At 39.4% G+C, this 6895-nt stretch overlaps 1 pseudogene; it reads right to left on the bottom strand.

Annotated features, from left to right (window-relative positions):
* On the bottom strand, positions 1-5045 carry LOC139944188 (uncharacterized; annotated as a pseudogene).
* Between the last annotated feature and the right edge of the window lie 1850 nt (positions 5046-6895).

Raw genomic sequence — 6895 nt, 5'->3', positions numbered from 1 at the left:
CTACAGTGGGAGATAATGGATTAACTTGTTGTCCACTACACCAACTAGTCCAGCTTTCCCAAGCTGATTCATATTGCAGCTTTGTACTTGACCGCCATGAGTTTGCGATGAGGTTGGAAGCTTCTGCCGAAAAGCCTTTTGTTTTCCAACATTCCCTGATATGACCCAAGCGACCAGGTGCAGGTTTGGAACCGGCAGTAGTGGTTGATGCATCAGACAAAACTCTGGTAGTTTGATTGGGTTTGCAATTACCATCTGTAGCAACTGTGGAAACCACGGTTGGGCCTTCCATAGAGGGGCGATGAGAAGGCAAACAGGAGTTTGCTCTCGTGATATTTTGTCCAAAATTCTACAGAGCAAACAGAAAGGTGGAAAAATGTAAGGTGATATACCAAACCACTGCATTGAGAAAGCGTCAATGGCCCATGCGTTAGAGTCTGATTTCCATGACACATAGCAATCTATCTTATTATTAATATAAGATGCAAACAAATCAACATGTTTATACAACATCCCAGATTATACGTGAGTTGAGACTCAATTTTTTATTAAATTTCTTACGAGAAAGGTAATCTGCAGTGGTATTATCTACTCCTGCGATATGGGTTGCGGATAGAGTAATATTTCTTTCGATACACCAAAGGAAGATTTTTGATGCGAGGTCATTAAGGGACCAACAGTTCCCCCCCATTCTCGAAATATAAGACACCGCTGTGCTATTGTCTGATTTGATCAGAACATGAACATTATTGAGAGTTTCACAGAGAGTTAGCAATGCATTTTGAGCTGCCAATAACTCTATATTGATATGCAACTGTTGTTGGGTTTTGGACCACGTTCCCTGTGTGTAAGAGTTGTCCGTTTCGGAGACTGCATCCCCAGCCGGTATTACTGGCATCTGTACAGATAACAATAGTAATGGGTGTTTTTTTAATTGACGATTTTACATCATCGCATGGAATATCCAACCACCATGTAGTCTCTTCTCTTTTAGTTTGGTTTACTGCAATATTTGCATCATAATTGCCATACTCATTTTTTAGGGTATTCGATTTGGCAGATTCGAGTTTTCGAAATTGCAATTTTCCTCTTGGGAAAAGCATCAAATGTGGCAATAATCATGCCTATGAATTTTACGAGATTCCGTAAAGTCAAGACTTTCTTTTCCAGAATTTGTGTTCCCTCCGATTTCAATTCAGTATTTTCGACTTTGGAACATTGATCGTCATTGTTTTCGAATCGATCTCAACGCCCAGGTACGTTGAATGGGTCTGCGGTTTCAAGCAGAATTTTCCCTTGTTTATCTGGGATCCCAAATATTCCAATCACTGTACCACAAAGGTTGTTTGTTCATTGCTTTCATTCTCCGATGAAGCCGTGATCAGAATATCGTCAATAAAAATTACCAACCGAATTCCTTTACTTCTTGCTGCTGCAATGACAGGTTTCATCACCTTTGTGAAAATTCAAGGGGCTGAGCTCAGCCCGAAAGGTAAACAGGTGAATCTATAGAACTGATTCTCCCATGAAAAGCACAGATAAGATTGATCAATCTCACTCATTGGAATTGCGAAGTACGCATCTTTCAGGTCAATGGAAGTAAGGAAGTCATTGGATTGAATAATTTCCTCAACTAGTTTTATATTTTCCATTTTAAAATGTTCATATCTTACAAAAGTATTCAAATCTTTCAGATTTATAACCGGTCTCAGTCCACCAGATTGTTTAGGAATGAGGAAAATGTTCGATACGAACCGACAGCTAGACCTTTTAGATGGCTGAATTCTACCCTTTTGAAGGAGTTCTTTTATCTCCCGATTTACAGTCTGAATTTCCTCATCAGAAAACATTATTCTTTTTGGTTTGACCGATTGTACAGGGCGTGCAATGAAATCAATTTTGCAGCCTGATATGGTGTTTAGAATCCACCCGTCGGAGGTAATCTAAGACCATTTATAATATGGAAACTTTAACTGCCCGGCACAAGCCGAAATTGCACTGGGAGTCATGTTTTACATACCAGTTTTTTGTTTCAGTAAATTGCCCACTTGTAGCTGTTGCTGTAGGTTTATGGTGGGAAAACTTCCCACTATCATTTCTCCCGCCTCGGCGGTTGCCACTTGGGTAGTAGGGTTGCGTATACCGCGGTTGAGTTCTGTTTCCAGAGGTACGCCCTGTCGTGAAACCCTGGCGAAATCCACGGGTTCTTTGAGAGTAAGGCTCAAACCGACGGTTTTGAGTACTTTTGTTATTTTCTAAATAAGTCAGCTTTCTACCGGCTTTAAATATGGGGCGCTGTCTGTCAATTAATTGTTTGGCACTTTTAAGGCATGTTTTTACCATGGTTTATAGCAATTAGATGTAAACCATAGAAAGTGTTGCCAAATCCTTTTTATGGTTTACATACCAGCAGTATTTTTTGGGTGTAAGTTTATGGTTTAGAGCAGTGACTATTTGGGATTCTATGCACGTCACTGCACGTGCATTGTATCCAATGGGAATCACTAGATCTAGCGGCAGCGACGGATAAAGACAGTCCAGTCTAGATTGCAGCAAGAATGATCAGCAAGAATGCTTGGGGTAGGAGGTTGAACACAATTAACCCACGTTCAGTTTTTATGGTTTATAAACCATGATTTGTGCACATTTTGTATGGTTTATAAGCCATGATTTGTGGGTGCACATTTTTTATGGTTTATAAACCATGATTTGTAAACTATATTGTTGCCTCAATTTTCATGGTTTATAAACCATGAATTTGGTGCTTCAGTTTTCATGGTTTACAAACCATGTTTTTACAATGCATCCGATTTCATGGTTTATAAACCATGAGTTCCAATTTTCAATTTTCATGGTTTATAAACCATGTTTTCAAGATGCCTCAACTTTCATGGTTTAAACCGTGATTTGTAAACCACGTTTTTCATGCTACGATTTTTATGGTTTATAAACCATGATTTGTAAACCATGATTTTCATGTTTCAATTTTCATGGTTTATAAACCATGTTTTTTAAATGCCTCAATTTTTATGGTTTATAAACCATAATTTTTAAACCATGATTTTCGTGCTCCCATTTTTATGGTTTATAAACCATGATTTTCATGCTTCAATTTTTATGGTTTATAAACCATGTTTTTAAGATGACCCAATTTTCATGGTTTATAAACCATGATTTGTACACCATGAATTTGATGCTTCATTTTTCTGGTTTATAAACCATGTTTTAAAGATGCGTAAAGTTTCCATGGTTTATGAACCATGATTTACAAATGTTTGTTGCATGTTCATGGTTTGTAAACCATAAACTTACACACATCAAATACTACTGGTATGTAAACCATAAAAAGGATTTGGCAACACTTTCTATGGTTTACATCTAATTGCTATAAACCATGGTAAAAACATGCCTTAAAAGTGCCAAACAATTAATTGACAGACGGCGCCCCATATTTAAAAGCTTCGGCAACCTGTTTCATCGATGAATTTAGATCTTGTCCAAATAGTTTATCAGACACAGGTGTGCTCCTTGAGCACAAACCCTTATACATAGGGTTAAGGCAGGGTTTCAATACTCAATTCATATGATGCATTTCCCGACAGTGTAATGCCATCAAGGGCATACTGTTTGATTTTGTCGGTGTCTGCTACGGTACCCGCCTTGGCAGTGTCCCGTAGTTCATTTAGAATATGGAAGTATGGAATCATACCTTTGAACACATGTTATACTGAATTTGCTGAGGGCCCACGTCTTTGGAGCGGGCCGATGCAGGAATAGTGCCCTACAAGTCTGGGTTTTTTTCGTCCACTCTGGGGCAGATACAGCCGGCGCGTTCGCCGGTGTCGCATATTTTTCTGCGATCTTTGTATATATCTCCTTTTTGATCGGTAGTGTTACCGCTTTGGTTGTTCTGCGGCCAAATTTGAGAAAATTTCTGCGCCTTTGGCTTCAGAAGTCTCATTAATGTCTTCGCAAGACAATACATCAAAATTATCATCCTGTTTGGAAGGAGAACTGGCTGCCACGTCACTGGTCAACTCGAAATTTTGGTTTGGGTCATAACAGTTATCCTGTTGCCAAACGAAATCATCAACGTCAAACAAATTGTCGACTGGGATTGCAGACGACTGTTGGTCTTTTACCATGTTCGTCAGCATGTTTTGCATGCTGGCGATGGAGAGGGAAAGCTTATGTATTCCCGTTGAATTTGCCTGAAGCTTCGCTTCTAAGCTTACATTTGGTGTAGTATCTTCATCACCAGCGGCTTGGCCGCACTGAAACTCAGACTCAATGTCTGACGGGAGCTCTAAATCAATCGAATTTTCCATTTCGATGTCCGCAGTGCTGTTACACACGAAGAAAAGATGACTCAGGACTTGTGTCCGGGCCTTTATATACGGGCATCGCCCCATGGACTTATTTGAATAACAATACAACCTTTGAATGTATTGTGTGATCCGCATGCCATCACGTAGGAAGGAATCCCTCTGAAGACTTGTACGAATGTTATGAAATAGAATAGATGTTATAATAGCTTTGCATAGGGGATAAAGAATATAGTTTCTTTTCACTATGACACCGATGTGTTTTAGCACTGAATATAATAGGCCCCCACTCAGTACGGTACCTAGGACTTTGTGAAAAAATCCACAGGCAAATGACTCTTTAACACCGATGCAGAAATAGCATATATTGGTTTATTAGAGACCGGTTGGTTGCCTTGGATCGGTCGAGTTGATCCATAAAAAGCGTTTGAAACCATTTGTTGTGAAATCTCTATGGTTAGAAAAATGTTTTAAAAGTAGAATAAGTACAACGACCCCACATTATGCCTCAAAATAATTGCGTGGTTTTCCTTTTACTTTACGAACTAACACGGTCGGCCATTTTATGAGTAAAAACCTTGACTCCACAAAATTGCGTGCCGTGTAAGTTTTAACAACATAATATGACAACCATGCAATTTCGAGCCATAAGCAATAGTTCGAATTAATGATTGCCTTTGTTTGTATTTCGCCATTCTATATCAAAGAATGTAATGACTAAAACAATGTTTAAACTACACTTGGCTTGTTTGCCACGCACGTGTATAAGAGCAAGGCACTTCTACATTTAAAAAAGCCATATAAAAAGAAAATTGTATTTTTGTCCACCTCATGTAAAGTGATAATAAACTTCTATTTCTGCACACAACACAGACAATATGTCTCGTGATTTTTATTATGATTTGGGGTTCAACACAAAATTGATTGGAGCAGGTTGTGAACCAACGATCTTGGTTTAACGCACTGAGAGTTGCTATTAGAGAATTAGTGTCGGGCGTGCCGGACCAGGAAGCCGAGGGTTGTAAAGCAACATTGACTTTGCAACATGGAGGTTTCGTCATTGGCAGTTTAAACCGTCAATATATAGTGACAGTTCTCCGACAAAACCAACCGGCTCTTTCCAGAGCCAAACACTGCTTCCAAGAAGAGATTATAACAAGAAGTCTGCTCGCAAGAATTGTTTTAATGTGGTTGTCACCATCAACAAAGACATATTATCGGGTTACCTTTGCCCACAGTTTATTTTGCCACTATACCCCTCCCCGACTGTGTCTTTTAAACCTAGTGACTAAAAATTACACGATTGAAACTAACTATCTACACAAGTATAAGTTTTCTTATCATTGTAATCAGTAGAACTTGCTTGATTTATGTTTCCGTAAAACATAAAACATAACTGATTTTTGTCTGCAAAGATTTTCAAAATAATTATGAAAACATTTACCCAGTCTGCATTATGTAAAACCAAACTATTCAGGAGGTTCCCAAAATTGAACACATCCTGCGTGTAATTTATTTCTTTGTGTAGATTTGCTCCAGGGTTATAAACTTGCAGTCGAAAAGATGCAGAATTCACATTAGTAAAGATCTACATTGGTACCAAAGAAACACTTTATTTAAACAGTGCACATGAAAATAGGTAAACTTGAGGACATTCTCGCGAGACTGCTGACCCCCGCGAGACTACTGCTCTCCCCCTATGTGCAGTCTCAGCAGCTTCGTACGAGAGCAGTGATCTCGCGAGTACTCAGCAGCGTCGCGCGAGAGCAGTGATCTGGGGAGATATAGGGTGCGTTCGTTTAGCTTCCCCGGGTCGACCCCGGTGTGTGGCGGTTTTTTTTCCCAGAACGAACGTGTGCAGATAATAACCAAAGTTCGTCATGGAAATAAAAACCGCAACACACCGGGGTCGACCCAGGGAAGCTAAACGAACGCACCCACAGTATTCGATCGCGGAAACCTCAGTGAAACATTACGCTGGCACCACGGCTTGACGATCTCACAAGTCTAGAGAAAAGGGAGAATCCAACGTAATAAAAAGAAACACAAATCCTATTTCAATATGCTTTTGCGGGTAGACGACTAATATAACAGCATATGCTGTACAACAGCCTGATTCTATATACCTGATTGAACAGATCTGGAATTAATTAATGCATGCACAATACCCTCTGAGATTTTTGCTATCTGGGTTAAGTTTGATTAGGCCAATACTCTGCCCTGTCGGTGGATCTCTCTATAGACGATGTAACCTGTGATAGAGCCACAGAGCCTGGACTTCATGCAGGCACGATTTGTACACAGCTTAATGGAAGAAAACATCAAATCTTATATTTTATGGAGATTGCACAGGGCAATTTTTATAAACTTTTGATATGATGAAAGGGGCACATCTCAAAACTTGTCCAGCTTTTACTTTCATAATTCTTGGATTTATGTGAAAATTATGACACAAAATGTCAACTTTCCCATATGACGTGACCAGTGTAAGTACCTTGCCTGCCAGAATACCGAAAAAATGCACAAGGTCACACTTATTGTAAACAAAGTTCACATGGTCTATACTTTTA

This window comes from Asterias amurensis, chromosome 11 (assembly GCF_032118995.1).
Source record: "Asterias amurensis chromosome 11, ASM3211899v1".
NCBI lineage: Eukaryota > Metazoa > Echinodermata > Asteroidea > Forcipulatida > Asteriidae > Asterias > Asterias amurensis.
Note: the sequence above shows the minus strand (reverse complement) of the source record. Positions and strands in the feature narration are given on the sequence as shown.